At 41.6% G+C, this 25,112-nt stretch overlaps 1 long non-coding RNA gene across 1 annotated transcript in view; it reads left to right on the forward strand.

The window, feature by feature from the left end:
- The window catches only part of LOC133468553 (uncharacterized), a 66,006-nt gene that overhangs the window by 24,097 nt on the left and 16,797 nt on the right, over positions 1 to 25,112 (forward strand). The gene's annotated exons all lie outside the window — the stretch shown is intronic.

A 25,112-nucleotide genomic window follows, 5' to 3' on the forward strand; every position in this document is an offset into this window, starting at 1 on the left:
TTGCTGCCACTTTGCTATTCACGCATCCTCTTCGTAACTTGTAGCTCATTGCCAGGGACAGAATGACGGGCTGAGGAGCCTTACACGCTCTCAAACGTCAGATGAACAACCGAGGAGCTGCTTACGTGTGTGTGTCTGTATATGTGTGGGTGTTTTTGTCACAACGGCCCCATGGTATAAACAGTTGATTGTTTTTTGGGGTTTTTTTAGGGCCACAACCGCTAGGGGGCGCTACATTAATTTCGGTATCAATATCGTTACCGTTGTAAATTATCCACAAGCTGCTGTAGTATCTTGTTTATTTAGCCGCATGCTAATAAGTAATTCAAATGTGTGGCTAATGTAGGCTGTCCAGATGTTTTGATACAACAGATGAATGAAAGTGGCAGTGGAACGAGTTATTTCGCGGGGTTACATGACACTCAAAGCAAATGATCCTACGTTTTCCAGTGGCTGCGCAGGTGCTCTGAGGGGTATTCCAGCAAGCAGATTATGTAAAAACTCAGAGGAAGTTGACCACAAGATGAGTCGAAACTATCCGTTTAAAGAGAGTCTGTTACAACACATTCACTGCCATTGACAGCTTTAGAAGTCAAATATCCATGTTAACTGGGAAGGCTGGCAGTGAATCAGTCACCGTGATAACAGACTCTGTGAACCTAACCTGCTCGCTAGCAGATTTTGTATGCTAAATCCTGACTTTCTACCGGCTCCCTCTTGACGCAAGTTTGTCCGTTTTGCCGAGATTCCATCGATATTTAGGCACAATTGAATCCAAAATGATATGCTGGCATTCCCACACAAATTTCTTCGCACAGGTGCCTATTTGTTTGTCATCAAACTCAGTCAACATACTGCACTTTTGAAAATTTTTTGACTCAAGTAAAAGTAAAAAGTGGTCATCCAAATATTTACTTGAATAAGAGTAAGAAAGTATTAAATGAAAAAACTACTCAAGTAAAGAGTAACTTGTGAGTAACTTCTGATTTGTTTATTTTTTAAATCAGAGCATGAACATGAAATAAAACAATTTTAAAAAATAATATATGGAAGTCAACACACACCTGCCACCATTTAAATGTTTCACTGCCCAAAAACCAACACATGCATTGGGCCCTACAGAAACATTATTTGCTTTATTCACTTAAATGACTTCATGTAGAAGCTGTTTGCTGAACAGAGTTAGTGATTGTGTGTGTGACACCATAGGATAGGGCTAATGTTGCCATATCCACTGCCAAAACAACAATAGAAACATCTGCAACTTACCGCAAGGTGTTTTCTCAAGTTATAAGTGGGCTGAAATTTCCAAGTTTGGGCAGTTACAATTTAAGAGCTGCATGACAAAGCTGTTGTTTTTTGAACTCTCTAAAGTAAACACATTCACGTGGCTGTTTTTTGCCCCCCAAAATGAGTCATTTTGATTGGCTCGCAAAAGCTACATCCGGTCATGTGACTGCCTTTATGTCGTTATGATTGGTGGGCTTGAGTCTTACGTCCCTGTGGTAACGTTGGATTGGCGCAACGGGCGCCCTATGCTGAAGTTGAAGATGAAGTCTAAAAGTAGACGCGCAAAGGCAAGAATAGATGAATAAAAGTAGCGAACGGCATGTCGATCATTATAACTGAGTAAAGGTATCGGTCCTTCTTCACATAAATGCTCAAGTAAAAGTAAAAGGTACAGTGCATTTAAAGTACTCTGACAAGTACAGTTTATCGAAAATGTTACTTGAGTAAATGTAACAGAGTAAATGTAACGCGTTACTACCCCCCCCGCCCCGCCCCCCAAAAAAAGCCACTGACATTCATCTCCAGTCATGCGGTGATTTAGCTTCCCTCACTGCGCATTTCTTAGTTATACATCTGTAAATATATGATTATTTTGCCATCAAAATCCTTTTCGCAGTCTTGTTTTTGTTTTTTTTTATAGTTTGAGGCGTCACAAAAGCAAAAAAATATTAGCATCAATTTCATTGTTGTGGTTGACATGATTCTTTTCACAAAAAGCTTGTTTTCTTTGCTTAATGGTCAGAAACCATTTTTTTTGGTGAACCATGGACATGGGTCTTCCGCTGATTACTAAAGAACATTAAAAGCTAGAAAGAAAAAACATTTATCGTGAAAAGAGAGCGCGAGAGAGAGAGAGACACACACAGAGCACAAACACGTCAAATAGGCCATTAGATCCCACTGTTATAAGTAATCAAGAGGGACTGTCAAAGCAATGAAGGTGCCAGGCCACTTTGCTCTGATCTGATTAGGCTGATTGTACACGAGACGGGGAAGGGGGGATGGGGGGGGGGGGGGGGGGGCGGAAATCACAGCCGCACACAATCAACTGGAACACTCGAGGGTGAAAGAATGGCAGAAAATTACAAGTCAAAGGGTGGTAGTGCCTGCAACTTCCCAGGGTACCAAAGATTTTTTTTTGTTAAAATTTGACATGATTCTAATTGACTCATAATCATGCCATTGTGCTTTGGGAACACTCAAGTAATCAGGTGAAGTGTTCCAGCCTTTTCAGTCCCCTCAGCCGTGATGGATGGAGGTGTGAGTTACCGTCCTATTACCAGTGTTGCCTAGGCCTGGAGCGTGATAAGCGCTAATATTCGTTGATGGAAACTGGCTCTTAATAGCAGCATCATATCTTCTTTTTGGGAGTGGTTCCCAATCTTGTTTTCCTCCTGGCACTGTTTTTAAAAATCTTAAAAAAGTTGAGTGGCCTTTAGAGATCAACCTTGATTGAAAATTAATCGATTTAGAACATTTTCCTGAGGAACTCCACTCCAAATCTGTATCTGTTCCTTCAGATGGATGTTGAAATGCCATTGTGTCAAATGACTGTATATGACATGCGTACGTACAACATACGGACAAAGGTAATCAAGATGAAAAATCCCCCTCCTCTGCAAGATTTTGAATGGACATAGCATATTTCCCTGATGAACTCAACTCCAAATTGCATCTATTCTTTCAGTCATCCAGACTGTTGGTACACCATTTTACAAATGCATTTATGTGACATGCACTGTACAGCATGTGGACCTAAGAACTGACTGAATTCCACTCTTCTGGGAAGACTTCACGAGAGTTTGAATGCACTTAGAACAGATCCCTGAGGAACTTCATTCTAAATTCTGTCCCTGTGGATGGATGGTGAAACACCATTGTGAAAGCTTATGTAAGTGACATGCTCTGTACAGCATATGGACAAACAGTATAGTGATGAGGAAAAACGTTTTTTCAGAATTTTAAATGGACTTAAACACATCCATGAGGAACTCCATTCCAAATTTTGTCTGTTACTGTTGATGGATTTTGGAATGCAATTGTGCAGATGCATGTAGTTGACGTGCGCTCTACAACATATGGACAAAAGTATTCAGAAGAGACATTCCACTCTTCTACAAGATTTAGGACATTTTCCTGAGGAACTCCATTCCAAATCGTGTCTGTTTCAGGGGTGAAGCTATCATTTTAGTGTAGCCCTCAAAGGCAGTACTCACAAAACCGTTGAACCCTCAGTTCACTGGGGAAAAGAAACCCAAACCGATTGTCGTAGGAACGCGCCTTCAAAACGCTTCAGTAGGCACAGCGACTGGATCCCGTAGCGTCGAAGCGGCAGCCCGGTGGCGTTGAGCAGGCAGGACCCGTGGCTTTGAAAGAGTAAATCCATTCGCGTTGAAAACAGTCAAAAATCCGTTCGCGTGAAAAACAGTCAAAAATCCGTTCGCGTGGAAAACAGTCAAAAATCCGTTCGCGTGGAAAAACCAGGTACAGACCCCCCAAAAAAACTCTCCTTTTTCCCGCCGCATCTCCCGCTCTTCCTCCCCACGACCCACCTCCTTCCCCCAATCCCATTGGACGCACCACCCCTTCAATCAATCATTAAAACAAAAAAAACCCTGAAATGTTCACAGACCCCTCGGAACGCAGGACACCCCAGTATCCATCCACACAAAGAACCAAACAAACTTTTAACAGTTCAACACATTTTAGTCAGTACACTACATTAGTGTCAGGAGTAAGCCATTTTTTCATAGGAAATCTTCACTTTCACATTCAGCTAGTCCTCTCTGTAGTGTCCAAACAACTTAATAACCAACTGACAGCCTTTGGATGAGTTAAAACACAATGACAGTAAATCATAAGTAGGTAGATTAATGAATGCCCAATGGCAACATGGAACACAAAAATTCAGTAAAATATCAACAAGCTTATTGTATCCAAAATGGAAAGGAAGTGAATACCTTCTCATTTGTTCATGAAAGCAGACAGATTATTTTTGTACTTTAAGCTAAACAAGAAATCAATGGAGATCAACTTGGATTTAGAAAATGACATCAAGAAATCCGATTATGGTATTATTCTGCTTTTATGATAAGTACAATATTTTCCTTATTAGAAGACACGTTTAAAACATTGTTTTTTGGGGAGGCTGGAATGGATTGGCATTTCCATTCATTTCATTTGGGAACTGTGGTTTGAGTTCAGAGCGTGGTTTGAAATTCATATCCCAAGCACCACTGCATTTGATTGTGTTTCTTCCAAACCAAACTCACCCAAGCATGCCTTTGTGGACCTTGTTTTGCGCACTGAGCAACCAAAGAATGCGGCTTCCTAAAACCTTCCCCACAAAGTCATCCAAAATGTCTTGGCAAGAAGAAGAATTAAGATTCAGCAGGAACTTCAAGCATTAGTGCAAGCTACTAATTGATGAAGTAATTGATTAAGAGCTGCGTCCCAAATACTTTGTCCATACGTTGGATATTGCAGTCTCGCTGCCTGTTTGTTTTTTCTGTTTTTTTCTTTCCTTCCCTTGTGGTTGATTATGCAAGGGTGCAGCTTCCAATCCATACGTTTCATCTTTATCTTTTATTTTTGTACCCCAAACAGCCAGATTTGTGTACACGGAAAGAGACAAAGAGTGTCCCCTGCAGTATCATGCACAAAAGTTGTGTTGAGCCTGCCTCTTATCTGCAGCCGCAGCACTGGGAAGTCCAGACATACTTGAACACAATCGGTCAGCATCATCACTTTCTACTAAGAACGCGAAACCGAAAGGAAACATCTTTGATCCGCTCAGGATGTCCTGAATTGACACTGAAAATGTATTTGACTATTTCCTGTCTTAGTTTCCACCCTTCGGTCCCTCCTCATTTACTCAACTCACGGCTTTGTCCATTTTGACCCACTTCTAGAAAATACTGCTTCCAATCTTCCTCTGCACCCCCTCTTATGCACCCTCACACACTTTGCAGCAAAATCCTCCGTGTGTTTATAAGCCCATGATGTAACCACTGTAGGAACGGCGAAAGAACGTGTACATTTTGTTTCTTTGTTAACTTCTAAAGGAGTCCATTTCCCATTGAGATCAATTAGATTTGCAATCATTTGTCCAAGCTGTCGCCATCACAAAACGTGTAATTTCAAAGGAACATTGTCACTGCCACTCAAGTATAAGCAGATGTAATCCAATCAAGACATGAAAAATAAACCTAAATGACAATAGTAAACCTCACGTCACGCATCATATACTGTATACTAACCCAGCCCACACATAAAGCTCACTGTACCTTTTCATCTTAAGCACATGGCAGCAAACTCGAGAAGCTAACAAAGCAGTCTACCCCTCCACTCAGTGCTTTTTCTTGTTGCTCAAATACAATAATATGCACTAATCCATCACAAAAGATCAGAATTAAAGTCCTTTGTTCACCAAAAACTGGTCAATTCCAGGTCTGGATAAGAGTCCTATCACGGCAATAAGTCAAAGAAGATCCAAATCAAAGTCGTTTGTCCACAAAAAGTTGGTTAATACAGACTGCAGCTGAGAGTTGTGTTGGAAAATTTATGTTTTATATATATATATATACCAAAACAAAGTCCTAAACAGGTCACAGAAGATCCAAGTCAAAGTCCTTTGTCCACAAAAGGTTGGTCAATACTGAGTCCGGCTGAGAGGCTGACAAGCAAATATTTCACAGGAGATCTAAATCCAAGTCCTTTGTGTACAAAAAGCTGTTGAATACCCTCTTCAGCTGAAAGTACTAACAAGCCAATGAGTCACAGAAGAGCCAAGTCAAAGTCCTTTGTCTGCAAAAAGTTGGTCGATACTGACTATGGCCTAGAGGCTAATAAGCCAACGGTTCATAGAGGATTGAAATAAAAGTCCTTTGCTATGCAATACCAACTCAGACTAAGAGGCCCAATAAGCTAACTGTTCACAGGAGATCGGAATCAAAGTTCTTTGTGCACAAAAAGTTGTCTGATACCGACTCTGAGAATAACAAGCCAACGGTTAACAGAAGTGCCATATCAAAGTCATTGTTCACAAAAAGCTATTCAATACCAAGTCCGAAGCCTGTCAAGCTAAATGTTCACAGGAGATGGAAATCAAATTCCTTTCTCACAAAAATTTGCTCCCTACAGACTCCAGTTGAAAGGCTAACAAGCCAACGGTTCATAAAAGATCCAAACCAATGTCCTTTGTTCACAAAAAGCTATTCAATACAGATTCCATCTGAGAGTCATAAACAGGCCACAGAAGATCTTTATCAAAGTACTTTGTCCACAAAAAGCCATTTGAGAATCCTATGAAGCCAATGGGTCAGATCTAAACCAAAGATGTTTGTCCACAAAAATTTGACCAATAATGAGTCTGGCTGGGCTGATAATCCTAAACAGGTCAGAAGAGCTTTATCAAAATCAATTCTTGACCCCAAAACCTCCCCCCCACCCCCAAAAAAGTATGACTAGATACAGATTCAAATATCAATGTTAACATGGAGGACTGGCAGTGAAAGAGTTTTAAGTCTTCGTATAAAGTCCCAAAGAGAGTGCCACGTTGATCCATCCATTGCAGCAGATGGAGCCCGTCACCCGTGTATCCGTACATATTAAAGAGCAAAACACTTTAGGGCAACTTCTCGCCTGAACCTTTGTCATCCTTTACATCATCGCTTCCACTCTACTCGAGCATTCTTATCTACAGGAGGAGAAGGGGAGAATAATCAAGGTGTGCGAGCAAACTAACAGTTTTGGAAGACGAGACGTGTCAGACTGCAACACATCACTTCGTTAGCGCCGCTCGACGCCACTCGAGACTCTCCCACTCACCTCACACTGGTTTTCCCATTGGAAATCATGGAAATGATGGAAATATATGGTAATCACTTCCACAGTCATTGTCACCAGTTTCCGTTAAAGTTAAAAGTAAAACTGTAAAACACTATTAAGGAAGAATAGAAAATGCGTAATTAGCAACATGAGGAGCTTTTAGCTCATTAGCACTGTGGTGAAAGGGCAGGGCCAGCAAGGCCTTGGCTGATTTTATTTATTTTTAATTTTTTTAATTTACTTTAACATCTTTTTTTTTTTAATTAAAAAAAAGTAGATGTTTTTAATTTTCACCCTATCACCCACTTTATTTTTGGAAGGCGTAAAAAATATAATAGTATAGTAATAGTATAACATACTGTATATTATTATAATTAATAAAAAAAGAAGAAAAGAAAATAATGTGATTACTGTTGATGTTAATTAACATAATTATTACGTTTACCACAATCATACGTTTAATAATAATATTAATAAGGAGCAGAAGAAGAAGAAGAATGAAAATAATATTCATCCTTGGTTAAGGTTAGTAAAATAAATATATACAGTACAATCGAAGAAATTTAAGGGAATAAAATAACTAGCTTTAATAATGTGAATAAAATTAAATGCACCAAAACGTAATATGAGGTAACGTAAGAGAACAGAACGAAATATACTGTACAAGCTATGTGCAATGTGAGTAAAATAAAAAACTACCAAAAACATCCACAATTAAAGCAATTCAAGGGAATTAAAAAAACAATTCATTGTATTACTTTGGATGATTATTGTTATTTCTTTATTTTATATTTCTTTTCAGTGTCATACAATTTGTATTAGCTACTAAAGTCACAATAATAATAATAATAATTAATAATAATATATTTTTAAGAGTAGTATTACATTAGTGTTACTTTTCGTAGTTGGTCCAAAAATGTTGTGCTTTATTCAGCATGAGCGCCGCAACTCCGTCGAACTGTAGCGGTCTTCCAGGCAACAGTAGGTGAGTTGACAAAAACCTACATTAGCATGCTCCGTCGCTCTCGGTGAGGCTCGTGTATTTTAATGATGACACGGTGCTTCAACACCAATATGTTTTGCATGCTTGTAATTGATTCACTCTGCGTGGGCGGCTCCTCGCCAAGTCGAGTGTGTTGAGCGAAACGAGAGAGGAGGCGGGTGGGCTTGGTGGATTAATAAGATACAGTAAACATTAAACTTTCATTTCCTCTGGGGCATCTTCTTTTTTTTCCATTATTCATCTAAGAGCATGCTATGTGTAAATGAACAAATTCTGCCTGACTGCGACATGGAGCCCTCGCTCGCCTGTCTGTGGGCCTTCCGGCGAGGATTCCACACGGGCACGTTCATTAGCCTGAGTGCTTTTTTTACGTTCGGCCACCAGCGGGGCGCGCCGACGCCCGTCGCGGGGCATCGCATTTGTGTTGCTTTTGGCTGCTAAACATTTGCTAATGTTAGTTTGCAAATGCTAAAAACGCTAATGCAGCGTGGTAGCGTAGGGGACATGTTAACATGTTGTGACCCAGTTAGCGTGTATGGCCTCTGGAAACAAGTGAAAACTGACATACCGGCAGTGGCGGGAAGTGACGAAGGACAAATACTTTTTACTGTACTTTTAAGACCCTGTAAGGTGAATTCAGCTATTTCTAAATACATTACACATGTTCAAAGATCATTGCTAAAAGCGTGGCGTCTCAATTGTGGCACTATAGCGTAAAACTGTTTTTCACCATTTCAGTTTTCCTGATTTTTTGGGGTTTTGGTTTTTTTTGGGCTGAGGGGCCGTGGCTAAAACACATTCCCTATTGAGGTCCTTAGAGGCGTTGGAAGCGAGGTCAGCCGCTGCCGGCTAAACCCGAGTTATTGGACAAATACGAGCGTTCTTGCCTCTGCAGAAAGCCAATAAAGCCATGGCGACTTTGACCTCGCAGTTGACTTTCTGCTTTGTCATTTCTGGCCCATGTCGGCTGTGGATGTCAATGCTGCTTTCCGCTTTTGATCTTTTTCTTCAAGCATCTGACGCTCGGAATAATATGGCCAAAGAACTAAAGATAATACATGAAATTAAATGTTAGCCAACAGGTATGTACCCCAAGAAAAATCAATCAATAAATAAATAAGAAAGCCAAAGTGTGCCATTAAGCTGTTTCCTGATGTGGGTTTAATGTAAAGCCTGGTGCAAATAATGCATGGAATCTGCATGTATAGAGAGACACTTAAGCGGTTCATGATGTCACAGACGCCACATTATCCACATACTGTATATTTATCCACCCACCATCCTTCAGCGCACCTGGCAGCCCATCCACTCATCATTTCCATTTCAAAGTCTCACGCACACGCACGCAAAATTGTCACCATCTGGTATGTGTAGCTTTTACGTCTGTTTCTCCATGAGGCAAGCCAATATTGGTCGTCGGATCAGTTTTTTTAAAATGGTAGTTTCGTGTGCGTCGAGGCACTTTTTGTGTGCAAATACATCCAGCTACGCGTGCCACTCTTGCCTCAATTGCGATGAATATGCAGCGGTGTTCTCACTTGGCCCACGGGAGGCTTTATCTGTGGCGTTCAGAGAGGCAGATAGCGCTCACAGCCTCAATCAAAAAGAGCTGTGACACACACCTACAGGTCTGGCTCGCGCGCTAGTCAAAAGCATCTGCAGGGACGCATAGCAGGAGAAGAATTTCACGCTGTAAAAAAAGGGGATGGGATTTTTAATATCAGACCTATTCAGCACTTGTCTGGGGGGGGGGCGGGTTTGATGTAGCCGGTTGGTTGCTATCGCTGTACAGTCAACTGTCGCTGTATCGCGGTTGATAGTTCGCGCCCCTGCTACATCGCAGAGTTTCAAGCGCGGATCAACCGATTATCGGCAAGGCCGATATTCGGCATTTTGATGCATATTGGCATCGTCCTTTTTATTTTAAATTCCACGGCAGATAAGAGCTCAATTTAAAACTGTGTAAACTTTAGGGAACTTTTTTTTTAATTTTTTTTTTTTGCTGAGAGATGAAAGAGATGCTGCTGACCCAGGGAACTCTCTGCATTTTTTGTTTTAGTTGGATCTTAAAACAAAGTGAAGAAATTTTGGAAAGCTTTATTTACTGTAGAAAACGGACTTGTTTTTTTTAAGTTTTCATTTACCTCTATAAGACATGCTGCTGAGTCTGGGCGCTCCCTCCACTTTTTGTTGGAATTTAAAAAGAAAGATGTCTATTGTTTAAGACATATAAAAAAAAGTTTTTTTAAAACATTAACACGTCGAATAGCTGTCTAATAAACATATGCTTAAAGGCATTTAAACAAAGTGTCGGAGGTTGTATTAAAAATGTTGGGCTCCAATTTTCCAAATATCTGTTATCGGCCTCCTTGACTACAAATAATTAGTATCGGTATCGGCCCAGAAAATAACATATTGGTCTATTTCTATTTTTAAGAGAGTGGACCCCCGCCTGCATATACGTGGTTAGGTATTTGTGTTACTCGCGGAAACCCTGGTTTATTCGCCTTTAAAAAAAAATCTAATCACGTTTTTTTATATTGCGGTAATTGGTTTGGTTCTTGAGACATTTTTTGTGGGTCTACTGATAATAGACATGCCTAATAAGTTTCTCGTTGCTACGTGAAACTGGCTTTGGGGGCTGAATTTTCAAAAGATTCAAGTTGAGGTTACACCCGGGACACCGATCCATGGGGCTGCATTTGAGTCAAGGTTAATGGGCTGGTAGATACAGTATGTCAGTGCTCCTTCACTATTAAGCCGCCCTTCATGTGTAAGAAGATGAGCGTTATTATATGAGCATTACCACCAAATGACCAGCGGCTCATTAAAACTTGGAAGGATTGACAAATGTGATGAGTGCCTCACATTTTGAACTGTTTACACTTTGACACCAGGCCATCTTTTCTTCTTCGTCATGCAGGCAGCAAACGGTCGGTGAATGCATTAATCATCATCATCATCATCATCATCAGGCAACGCTAGGCTACCATTTCACCGGATGGGCTATTACTCACCATTAGGCTCACATGCACGGCAGATTTATGTTGATGCTTTTTCACATACAAAACAATGTCCCCGCTGCAAAATACAGAGCTTTTATATGGAAACTATAGGAAATGATGATAGGAAAAGAAGGATGTAAAGGGATGATTGCAGTATACAGTGAACCACCACTTATCACGGTGTACGTTCCAGAGGCCTACCAGCTATGGGTGAAAATCTGCATTATAGAGAGACCAAATAAAACTATTACAATAGTTTTTTTCCTTCCTACATTTATGAAGCATATTTAAACTTGTTAAAACTCACTTAAACTTATAATAAGGCACTTAAGTAGAGTGTAACCTTAGTTTTCATGATTTATTCGTTCCAGAAAGTCTGACGAAAAACAAATTGTATGGAATCCAAAGCAATATTTCCCAAAGGAAATAATGAAAATCAAATTCATCTGTTCCTGACACTCAAAAATATTAACAAAAAAGAAGTTTTATAGAGAATAACTATAGCTATACAAAAGAAAACAGTGTGAAATAAATATGACTAATAAAGTGGATAAATGAACATTGAACATCACGTTTACCTTTATTGAAGAATCTTGATGGCGTATGGAAGAAAGGAGGAGGAGAGAGAGGAGAGCCATTTTCCGAGTTCTTTCTTGAATTCTATAGTCTTCCTCACTTTCTTTAGCAAATGGCCGGCATTCAAAACTTTTTGTCGGATTGCATAAAAAGGGTTTAACAGATGGTAACGCATATTTCACAATGCAAGCTTTTATTGACAACTCATAGCAAAAACAAGCCTTCCGGTTTACTCGGCAACACGCTGACAAGTTGAGGTAACATCGAGATAACATCCTGTCAAAAATTGGGCCTTCAAAATAAAAGCATGCCAGTATAATAGCAGTTTCACCACACTTTATTTGGTCCTATGATTTCTTATCTATTAGTCACACTCAAACTATTTTGTGCTTGTTTATTGATTGTGACTTTTAAATAAGCCACCATGTGGCCCGAGAAAGTGTGGTGAACCTGTTATTATTCTGCATGCTTTTATTTTGAAGGTGTGGCTTTTGATTTGTCACTTCCATTTCAAGTCTACGGTAAACTGAGACATAAAACAAAAGAATTTAAGAAAATGTTCAACCAAACCTTTTTATTTTGTTGAATGAAAGTCCACTAACTTAATGCTAAGATATAATGTGAAAATTAGTACATTATTTCCTATGGGAAACAAATGAGCTTAGACATTACGGTAATTATAACCCTTCAAAAAACTGCTACTTTAACACACACGGAGCAGCAGCACATACAAACAGAGAATACAGTCGTACTCACAGGCATATACTGTATTCTCTCTGCTCTGTGGGAACAACAAATATTACTGGAGTTTATTTTGGGGAGCGTCTCTGTTACTACACTGCCTGTCTTCCAGTAGACCTCAGCGCTGCTTGGCACGGTGTCGTACTGCACTGAGGGGGCTCATCTCTAAATTCCGACTTGACTGTATACGGTAAAAACGCTAAATAAAAAATGGTTGTTTAAAATTCCACAATACCGTATAGCTGGAGTTTTACCGCTGCAAGGTTTACGTCTCCTAGCTTGCATCGCGCTTCAATTGCCACATGGCTAACTGGCAGCTAATTTATCTTGCATGTGCGCTCCTTCTTCGCCCCTTCTTCGAGTCAGCCGCTGTCGTGCTCTAACGTCACAGTAACTCCAAAACAGCCCGGGAGAAGATGATATGGTGCGTTGTGCCGTGACACCAAATAAAAGACTCACCAGCCTGTATGTGATATACTGGCGAAGAAGCTCTACTTACAGTCCACCCTTCTTTATCAGGCACTTCAAGCGGTATGCTGTGTCCACTGGCATTTGACAAAGTCGCGCTTATCACTGGAGAGTTGAGCTGGAATGATGACTTCAACACAGTAGTTAGGGAGTTGGGAGTTAGTAGCACAACGCCGGTGAGTACATATGGCATATTCTGCAATGCCGGGACAGGGGTGGGAAGTTTTACACCTGACACTATTTTCCACAATTTTGCCTTTCGTTACGGCTCTGAGGCTTACAGTTGAAACCAGAAGTTTACGTACACTATTTAAAAAGACACACGCTTTTTTTTCTCACTGTCTGACATGAAATCTGACAACACCTTTCCTGTTTTAGGTCAATCAGGATTACCAAAATTATCATATTTCTATTTGCTAAATGCCAGAATAATTTTAATTTTTAAAATAATAATTTTTATAATAATAATTTTTTTGAAAAAAGAACAATTTTCATGACTTTCTTCAAAGTCAGACGTTTACTGTATGTACATTTCATTCGTATTTGGTACCATTGCCTTTAAATTATATGACTTGGATCAAACGTTGTGGATATTTCCACAAGCTTCTCACAATAGTTGCTAGGAAATTTGGCCCATCCCTTCTAACAGAAGTGGTTTAACTGAGCCAAGTTTGTAGGCAGCCTTGCTCGCACATGCCTTTTAAATAATAACAATGATAATACATTCTCAATAGGATTGAGTTTAGGGCTTTGCGATGACCACCCCAAACATTGCATAAGCTTAAGCTACTTTATAACTTTGAGTTTGGCAGTATGCTTTGGGTCATTGTCCATTTGGAAGACTCATTTGCGCCCAGGATTGAACTTCCTGGCTGATATCTTGAGCTGTTGCTTCAGCATTTCCACATAATGTTCTTTCCTGATGAATTTTGTGAAGTGTACCAGTCCGTCCTGCAACAATCCCATAACATGATGCTGCCACCCCCGTATTTTACAGTTGGGATGGTGGTCCTAATATGCATGTGAGGTGCAGGGATTAGTTTTATCTAGTTGGGGTCACCATCCTCACTTCTACACAGTAGTAGATTTGACTGTGTTAATCAATTGTTAGGTGTTGTCTTGTTCCCACGATGTCAAAATGCAAACAGCATGATGAAGAAGATTGTTTCAATACAAATTCTAATTGAAACAGAAAATTGATTGGTTGATTCAAAATCATTTTATAAAATGGAGTAATGTAATACTGCAATTTTCAGCGCTCCGAAGCAACTTGACGTTGTCGTTAAACTGAACATCATCAACGCAAACTCACAGGGGATGCGAGTCCGTTAAGTCTTTCCTCACCAAGAAGTGCTGCAGTGTTTCAACCCTGCTCTCTCCGAGATTAAAGAACACACACACACACACACACAGTGGTCACTCCGATAACAACTTGCAGCCATCACTTTGAGTCCTAATGAACAAAGAGCAACAAAGATTGAAGTGCCTCAAAGTTCCCTCAATTGGACCCTAATTGTTTGTTTTTATTTTGGAAGTATGGCCACTATGTGGAGTGCCCAGTCTAAAAAAAAAAAAAAAAAAAAAGGACCCAGAACACATCAATCACTCATTATAAACCTCCTTCACCTCCACGATATGTTTGCCATCAAGAAAATGTTTCTTTTTAGCCAGATGAGTCCATGTGGTGGGCCAATACTCCTAAATGGGGATCGGACCTTCGAACATACATCATCTAAACTCATTAATGAACAATTGTTGCAAGCAAATATTGATGTACAGTGGTACCTTGACTTACGAGTGCCCCAATTTACAAATTTTTCAAGTCGCTTGGTCAATTTTTAGCTTTGTGTTGTAAGCCAAATTTTGCAGTACAAGCGGACAAAATTGTTAATAAATTGTTAATAAAAAGAATATGCATCACGTGTTCCTTTTAAAAATGCCAGATTGTTCTCCAATATTGCATCGAACCAAAGTTTCATTTATACAGTACATACTATAGTAGGCTATACAGTATGCATTACAGAAGACAAATGTTCTTTAAATCTTAATTGTAGCTTCCTTCCAATGGGGAAAGGTTGCAGTGGGTCGTGATCTATTCATTGATAGTGTTAATGAGTAATTTCAAATAACCCCTAAAGTATATAATGCAATCATAGTGAAGTATCCTAGGATTATAGGCTCATTAATCATAATGTTAATACATTTGTACCTGAGTGCTAATTTCCTTCCCAGTGAGCCAGATACAGAAGTTGTGGCTCCACAGAGCTCCATCATACATCATCATCATCCAAATGATCCTATTTGGCACGGCTTCTCTTATTGTCTTTCAAACGGCCTCATCGTTTACCGCTGCATTGACCTGTGGAAGAAATGTGGCCTACTCAAAGTTTAGACAGCGGCGGCCAGACACATGGAGATGAGTGAAAAGTGGAAGTCCTCTATCACTTAGAGCAGTTCGAATGACTAATCCCGCAATAGTCCGGTGCAATGACCATTGTGCAAAGGGCGCCGAGACTTCAAGGAGTGTATGCAGTTTAAAGTAACGAGTAGTGCGATAATCTGGGACAATGTTGATTTTGCAAATGTTGCAGATACTCCTCAGTCAGTGTGCAAATGGGGCAGATGCTACTCTGGCATGAGTGGCCAGTGTTGGTCACAACAGATATGCAAATAGTGCAGCGTGGCGAGACTACTACAGTGAGTGCACGAGTAATATATAATTGGCCCGACAGAAATGTGACAACAAACTCAGACAAAATAAATTGGCAGCATGTTGCAATGGAATTGTAGGTTAGCTGTTTAAGAAGTTGATTGCAAGAGGGAAGAAGCTGTTGGAATGTCTGCTCGTTCTAGTTTGCATTGACCGGTAGCGCCTACCTGAGGGAAGGGGCTGGAAGAGCCGGTGACCGGGATGTGGAGGGTCCGAGACGATTTTGCACCCTCTTGTCTTAGTTCCAAAATGCGTTTGAACAAATAAAGGACTCCCCACCTGATAGATGCCACCACTAGCCTTCTGCAGTTGACTGAAGGCCATATATTTAGCGCGGTGTTTCTCCCCAACAATACTTGGCAACAAGTTGTAGCCACTTAATGAACTGTCTGTGGTTTCGTGAGAAAAGCTGAAAAAGCACTAGTAGGGTTAGCACACCAGTGCACCTTGGAGCTTAAGGCCCAAACACACACACATACAGACTCAGATATAAAACCATCTCAAGTGTACTTTTCTCCTTGAAGGCAAAGTCATTCTTTTTTTTTGGGCTGAGCTGTCGATGTCGGTTTCGGTCTCTTAACTTTGTTCTTACAGACCACTTTGCTCCTGTTCCGCCACTGTTGAAGTAAAACATGAAATCAATTGCTCCTCATTGCAATCAATCTCTCCTCAGTATACATCTCTATCAATTGCTTTATTAATAACCAGATCAAGGTGTGTGTGTGTGTGTGTGCAGACACATATCGATCCAATTTCCTAGTAGCTAGGTGGGCAAACAAGGGTGACGCGAGGAGGGTTAAACAGCACATTAAAGCTATAATGAGGCAATGGGAAACATGGGTGCTTTCACATCTGGGGTTTACTTTCTCTCATTTGGTCGTACTGGTTCTGTTTATTTTCACAGGGTAAACAACTTCACATGTTTTTGTTCCATACTAGAATTTGACTAAAAGGTGCTTGTGTGAAAGACACCCATAGAAACTACATATAACACGCATCATATCATCCCCATAGAAGGACTCATAGCAATGTTATCGCTCTATTTGTCATTTGAAGCTGCACTAAATTGCTCGAGGACTCTGCATCATTTGCACAATCCCCCCCACAAAAAAAATGACCACATTACCGGTAACCTTTTGTTGCTCAGTGACTCTCCGTACTGTGTGTTTTATGTTTTTAGGTCTCAAAAGTATTTTCTGTCAAATGGCTGTTGTCATTTGACAACTCCAAGTACCGGAGACAAATTCCTTGTGTGTTTTTGACATGCTCTGCAAATAAAGATGATTCAGATTCTGATTCGCGGTTGTTACGTTTCAGAACCCCCCACATCTCACGATAGACGAAAATCCGTGAAGTTGCAACGTTCTGTTTATTTTATTAGTTATATATATATTTTAAACCTTTACACATAAGACCGATACAAAATATGCATGGGAGGTGCAGGTATTATTTTTGTCGACTTGGGGTCGGACAGATTACAATTAGTTCTAACTGGTGTCGGTTATGCTATATTGAATTAGCCTACGATGTCTACTTTACCTGCGACGTGCTATCGTGTAAACCGGTTCTGCTTGCAGTAGACAAATTGCACTTCATCTTCTATTTAGTAATTGTGAAATGATCCCAAACTTTGCATATTCTGTCTTTTACAGACTCTTTCCTCCTTGCTACTGCTTATTGCTACGTGCAGTAACATTAGTCTGTGTGAAAAAAAGGATGATGCAAAATCCTGCGATATAGCAAAAAAATCAGCTCTATAAAATCAACTATTTACGATTTAAAAATCTGCGATACAGTACAATTTCAGGAATGAGTCCTTTTCGGGCATGTTGTTATGATAGACACATCCAGTCAATTTCATGTTGATAGGTGCAAGGTGGTGAATTTTTTTCCAACCTGCCAGAAGACCCTAACCGTGTGAGTTCTGAAGGGGTCATGTTTGGGACCCCTAAAATTTGTGACTTTTCACCAGGATCCAATTCTTTCGTCGAAAGAATAATAAAGAAACAGTTAATCTGATAAGGCCCTGAACAAGCTGCAAGCCGGACCCATCGGTTATCTTCCAGGACCTCTTTGAGAGGAGAGCCTTTTTTTTTGGGCGCATAATCCACTCATGAATTCCCGTCAGCTCCAACCTAAATGCGCAGATAGAACATGGTGTGGCTAAGCAGTAGCGTCGGCATTCCAATTGGCCCTTTGTTAAGACTGACTGTCTTTTTATAAAAGGATATTGAGTTTCATGTAAACATGCATAAAGTCAATGGCAAGGGCGGGTGTGCACAAGCTTTACGGGATGGCAGGACTTATTAATGGCTCAAGGTGTCATGTCAATATCTGTGTGAAATATTGGTCCAACAAGATGGGTCTACTTGATAAATACACACCCTCGGCCTGCTTTTGGGAGATTAAGCGCAAAGTGAATGGTGCTGTCCACCGCACAGCCTTTTAGATGCGTATCAGCATAGCGTGTCTACTTCCCCTATCATATTATTATATTGGATTGTACATCATTGATATGGTCGTTATGAAACCAAGGGTTGTTACACAATACTGCAAACAAGTAATATCAGAACCGACTTCATAATTTCTGTCTTGTTTGCACTTTCCTTCGCCCAGCCTTTTTGTGCTTGTACTCCATACTTCACCCACGCCATCAACGCGCATGGACCGCTAAGTCCCGGCGAGATAAGACATGGCACCACATGCCCAAAGGCGAGTGATGCTACGTATCAGTGAGGAAATTTGACCAAAGAAAAGAACAGATGTATACTGATTCTTTGCTCCATTTGCAAAACATGACTCACAGAGGTAGTAAAAGAATGTCGAACCTATGTCTCAGCTCAGAAACGCTTGAATGCCTTCTCCCTAAAGCACTGTTGCGTTCACAGCGTAGCACAGATTGTCACAGTTTGAGGGAACGCATTATTCATGTAGCTGAGATGGGAACATTGGATTCATGTTTAATGGAACATGAAAACGAGGCAACGGGGAGAAAAGTACAAACACTGATAAAAGGGTCCTCGGTTTACCACATAGTTCAGTTTTGTACTTAAGTCTGAACATACATCAGCAGCATACAAAAAGAACTGAATTTACAGTAAATATCCGTGTGAAAAACACTTCTCAGCGGCACGGTAGCCGACTTGTTCACAGTTCTGAGGACCCAGGTTCAAATCCGGCATCTCCTTTGTGGAGTTTGTGTCCCTGTGCCTGCGTGGGTTTTCTCTACTCCGGTTTCCTCTCACATCCCAGAAACATGCATGGTAAGTTAATTGATGACTCTAAATTGCCCATAGATGTGAATGTGAGCGCAAATGGTCGTTTGTTTATATGTGTTATTAATTATTGCTTATTTATCAACTATTTCGTGCGCGAGACTACGACTTCGACTTCCGCATTGGGTACTGTTTGCTTCAATCCAATTTAAGCACTGGTGACGTTTAAGTCTAGTTCACCAATCAAACGATACAATAAAGTCGCACAACGTCTTCTAGGTATTAACACTAGATAAGCCAGCCCGGCTGACCATCGTGCTTACGTGGCCACCATTTTGGGAAGGTCATTGTTACCATGAAGGCAACAGCGCGCTACTCGTGTTTACATTTAGACGAACAAAAACAACAGCTTTCATGTATTGTAGTATATGTCTGGTACTGTCTGCCCAAATGTGGATATTTGAGCCCACCATAACTTGAGAAAACACCTTGCAGTAAATTGCAGATGTAGTTTTGGCTGTGCATTCATACACGCACACACACACAGCAATATCAGAATTTGCACATTCACATTTTATTTTTATTTTTTTATTTTATTAATGTTTCTGCTGTGGTTAAAAAAAATCAGGAGATACTCACTATTTACTCAGACTTGAGTAATTATTTCACTGTGTACGTTTTACTTTTTTGGAGGACCACTTTTTCCTTTTACTTGAGTCACATTATTGTCAAGTAACAGTATTCTTACTTGAGTACAATATTTGGCTACTCTACCCACCTCTGGAGCGGACATCCTTTATTGCTACTCTTACGTTGAAGCAACATTTTTGCTCATCAGATCAGCCAGTATCGTATTTGTTGCACTGGTCTTTTGTGTTTTCGCGTTGATGTGCTGCGGGTCGTTGCCCTGGTTGTGGTCCCAGCGGAACCGCGAAGCACACGTAACATCGGCGACAAGAGCTGATCTGCTAGTACATCTTTTATTAATTAGGAAACGTGTTTACAATTATCTAATTAGTTTACGGATGTTAATGTTAAATGTATTAAGCGACGGAGCAATGTTAGGGGTTATGTCACAACACAGAATGAACTAACTTATAATTCACAGAATGAACTAACTTATAATTCAGAAATAATAAAAATGGAAAAATACTATACTTAATATTTTCCTGGGGGATGCATTTGGGATTAGCCTTTTAAATTGGTAATAGTAAAAAATGAAGTGAAACAGATAATGAGTTTAGTCAATTCTTTTCCAGAATGAGAGTGCTTAAAGAGGAGGATGCTATTCATGTGGCACAGCTTGAAGCAGGCATGGGGTGCAGGTGGAGGTGGGCCTGGCTCGAGTTGGAGGCCAAAACAAAAAAGCAAAGAAATGAGGCAAATTTAATTTTAATCTTAAATTTGTACTTGAGCGGTGTAAATAAATGTTTTTCAGCGTGAAGAAATTTTATTTTGTCTTATTGTACTCTTAAGAGTTTTCCAGATTGCTTAAATTATGTTAAAATCAAAAATATTCTCTGCGGGGGCCCGGGGGATCCCCCCAGACCCTGCCACAATGTTTTTTGTTTTTTTTGGTCACCTTTTTCATGCCTTTGGTGTTGGCATATCTGATTTTTATATTTAGCTAGAGTGGACCTAGTATCGAGCTTTGTAGAACACCGCTAGTTTTCTCCTGTAAGGCCAAGCAATTTTGAGCAATCATGTGCGTCAAACTAATTTTTGTCGTGGACCACATTGGCGTTCTCTCAGAGGGCCATTATGACTGTGAAACCATATAAATGTTTAATCATCTCATCATATTATTACATATGCACAACAAATTGATGGATAAACAGTTTTAAAATTAGTAATCAAGGAAATTAGTTCATTCAACAATTTTTCAAATTGTTTTCAAAAGGGGTTTGGTGACAAAATAAATGCTTGCAACATCTCACCGTTATTACAGTAAAAGTGAAGGTAATTTGCAATTTTGGTACAGATTTTACCAAGAAACATGAAATACAATAGAGACACATGTTTTGCTTTAGTGGGCCACATAAAATGATGTGGCAGGCCAGATCTGGCCTCCGGGCCTTGAGTTTCACACCTGTGATACTGTAAAAATATGTTGACTCAGTTGTGAGCCATGTGGAATGCCATCGGTTTTCAGGTGTCACAAAAGCCAAAAATATTAGTATCAAAGTCACTGTTCCACTAGACATGTTTTGTTTTCACCAAAAACTTAATTTCGCTTGTGTTTTTGAGGAAACCAACACATATTACTATGTGTTGCTGATTACTAAAGAATCGAAAGAGGGAGAAACAAACTTTTTCTGGTGAAAGAAAAGTCAACTCTGTCTTTTGGAAGGGGATTCAGGGTACTAAATGTCAACTCCGCTGTTACCAATGCACCAATTTTGCTGCAGTAGATCTCTTGCCGACAAGACCAGAGAGACAATAGCTTGGACCACTGACAGCAGTATTTTGCAAAAATAGTCTGCAGCCATTTATGGAACACCATATAAGAAAAAGAAAACCTCCCATTTATTTTGTGGCCCCTAAAGTGTCTCCTGCTCCTGCTATCGAATTGATATCGATGTGTTTGCAGACTGAGCCCCTGCGTCACCAAAGAATAAATGTACAGTTACAGATTATACAGTGTGACATTCTTGCTGCTGGGCCGCACCGGACTCACTCTTAAGAAGCCGGACATCCATCACTACAGCAATATGACCCAATGCATTGGTTCCACGCATGACTGGGCCGTCGCAGCAGTCCGGCCGAAACAATGCGCTTGTTGTACAAGCCAACAGCCATAACTTATCTTGACTCCCTTGTTTTGTATTCTTTCTGCGTCGCCGGTCCTACGCCCTGCCTGTGTTCTGGGTCTGTGCTATGTGGCCAAGGAGTGCACAGGTGGACTCTGATTAATTGCTTTTCAAACACAGCAATGTCACAGCTGAGCTCTGAGCAAGCTGAGCCTCGGGATTTGCAGCTCATTCGGGGATGGACCAAAGGGTGTGTGGAATATTCAAAAACCTGAGATCTACGCTTACCGTTGGTCAATTCTTGACTTCTTATAATTAGAATGTCACTCAGTCGAGTCTTTCACACAGTTTCTGTACATTTGGTGCAGCAGTGATGTGACAGTACAGTTGGTATTTGTTCAGTCTTTCACACAGAATACAATCATCATCTCCATGTTGCGGTTCACTTTTTGCAGTCTCACTGTATCGCAAATTCGTATATATCTAATTTTATATATAGCAGACTTTTTTGCTACATCGCAGGATTTTGCGGTGATCATTTTCCCACACGGACTAATGTTACTGCAAACTCGCGTTGCAGTAGATGCGAGCCAAGACAGATTGTCCAAAGTTTGGGATCATTTAAGACAACACAAATTTTTGACAGTGGCTATCAAATGTATTTATCCAAATACTCATTAAGCACCAGAACAAAACAATTTGTAGACCTGCAGCATGGCAGCCTCAGCTGTGTCCAGAGGTGTGTGTCGTCACAGGAAAACTATCTATAGTCTGTCTATTTGGACCATATCCGGTAAAATTTTAAGAGTACAAATGACACCTTTTCACTCCACTAAGTTTTAAGTTGTTGCTATTTTTTTTCCACTAATCCATGAAAAAAACTGCTATGAAAAATTGTCATACAAATCCGGTATGTGTGAGTGCACTGCTTTCTGCCACCTTATAAAAAAACCAACACATTTCACGTCTATAATGTATAAGACATTTTTTTTCCATCCATCCATCCATTTTCTACCGCTTATCCGAGGTCGGGTCGCGGGGGCAGTAGCTTTAGCAGGGATGCCCAGACTTCCTTCTCCCCAGCCACTTCATCCAGCTCTTCCGGGGGGATCCCGAGGCGTTCCCAGGCCAGCCAAAAGACGTAGTCTTTCCAGCGTGTCCTGGGTCGTCCCCGGGGTCTCCTCCCGGTGGGGCGTGCCCGGAACACCTCACCAAGGAGGGGTCCAGGAGGCATCCGAATCTGATGCCCCAGCCACCTCATCTGGCCCACAGCTCGTGACCATAGGTGAGGGTAGGAACCTAGCTCGACCGGTAAATTGAGAGCTTCGACTTTCGGCTTAGCTCCTTCTTTACCACAATGGATTGATACAAAGTCCGCATCACTGCAGACGCTGCACCGATCAGCCTGTCAATCTCTCGTTCCATTCTTCCCTCACTCGTGAACAAGACCCCAAGATACTTGAATTCCTCCACTTGGGGCAGGATCTCATCCCGACATGGAGAGGGCACGTCACCCTTTTCCGACTGAGGACCATGGTCTCAGATTTGGAGGTGCTGATTCTCATCCCAGCCGCTTCACACTCGTCTGCGAACTGCTCCAATGAGAGTTGGATATCACGGCTTGATGAAGCCAACAGAACCAGATCATCAGCAAAAAGCAGAGATGCAATACTGAGGTCACCAAACCGGACCCCCTCCACGCCTCGGCTATGCCTTGAAATTCTGTCCATAAAAGTTATGAACAGAATCGGTGACAAAGGGCAGCCTTGGCGGAGTCCAACCCTCACCGGGAAAGAGTCCGACTTATTGCCGGATATGCGGACTAAACTCTGACTCCGGTCGTACAGGGACCGTATCAGGCGGTTCGGTACCCCCTACTCCCGAAGCACCCCCCACAGGGGGAGGTGGGGTGGGGCGTTCCTCCCAATCACCCCATTCCAGGTCTCACTGTCATTGCCCACGTGAGCATTGAAGTCCCCCAGCAGAACAATGGAGTCCCCAGCGGGAGCGCTCTCCAGCACCCCCTCCAAGGACTCCAAAAAGGGTGGGTACTCTGAACTGCTGTTTGGTGCATAGGCACAAACAACAGTCAGGACCCATCCCTCCACCCGAAGGCAGAGGGAGGCTACCCTCTCGTCCACCGGGGTGAACCCTAACGTGCAGGCGTCGAGCCGGGGGGCAATAAGTATTCCCACACCTACTCGGCGCCTCTCAGCGTGGGCAACTTCAGAGTGGAAGAGAGTCCAACCCCTCTCAAGAAGACTGGTACCAGAGCTCAACCTGTGCGTGGAGGCGAGCCCGACTATATCTTGTCGGAACTTCTCGACCTCACACACCAGCTCGGGCTCCTTCCCTGCCAGAGAGGTGACATTCCACATACCTAGAGCCAGCTTCTGTAGCCAGGGATCGGATCGCCAAGGTCCCCGCCTTCGGCCACCGCCCAGCTCGCACTGCACCCGACCCCTATGGCCCCTCCCACAAGTGGTGAGCCCATGGGAAGGGGGACCCACGTTACCCTTTCGGGCTGTGCCCGGCCGGGCCCCATGGGTGCAGGCCCAGTCACCAAGCACTCGCCTTCGAGCCCCTCCTCCAGGCCTGACTCCAGAGGGGGGCCCCGGTAACCCACGTCCGGGCAAGGGAAAACTGAGTCCATCTTTTCTCGTCATCATAAGGGGTCTTTGAGCCGTGCTTTGTCTGGTCCCTCACCTAGGACCTGTTTGTCATGGGTGACCCTAACAGGGGCATACACTAACCCCTCCACCACGATAAGGTGACGACTCAAGGAGGGAGGAAAAAACAAATAAAAGAAAAAATGTTTCCCTATTTTGGAAATTGGAGGAGACAGATCCAGCTGACTAGCAAAATATCAAATCTAACCATCGTGTCTCACTACCACAGCATCCCCCCCCCCTCCCCCCGCCGCCCCAATCCTCCGCTCAGCCCGTCCGATGATGTGTCCGCACAGAACCGCAAACCCAATCTTGCTCCTAATGATTGCTGTATTGACGAGGCAAGGGTCCATTCAGTCACGCGGGCCGGCAACAGCTATGAGCAAAATCAGCGGGGGAAAAGTGGGACACAGATGCAGGGTTAGCAGAAATGGAGTGGTGGGGGGGTACTGTATGTGTTTACTCTGCACTAAATGTTGACTCTCAGTGCTCTCTGTAGCCAACATGCAGGATGAATGCCACATGTTACACACTGACTGTATTTGCATTATTTTCCCACTCAGGTTCAAGATTGCAAGTGATTATTATAATATGAACACTAGTGAAATTTGTATCCCCTGTGCAATGGAATTCTGACTTTACTGTGTACATGGATGCCAAGATAATGTAACGTATACAAAGAAATACAAAGATAAATAATAATGCAAACAAAAACAAAACAAAACACCCAAGAGCAGAGGAGTTGCAAGCGGGGCTGTTTGCTAACCAGCCACTAAATTTCTATAAACATTGTTTTTTATGGGCATTATTGCTGCTTGCTGAAAAAAAAAGAAGCCCGATAATTTAACAAGTGATC

The sequence above is a fragment of the Phyllopteryx taeniolatus genome, chromosome 18 (assembly GCF_024500385.1).
Source record: "Phyllopteryx taeniolatus isolate TA_2022b chromosome 18, UOR_Ptae_1.2, whole genome shotgun sequence".
Taxonomy (NCBI): domain Eukaryota; kingdom Metazoa; phylum Chordata; class Actinopteri; order Syngnathiformes; family Syngnathidae; genus Phyllopteryx; species Phyllopteryx taeniolatus.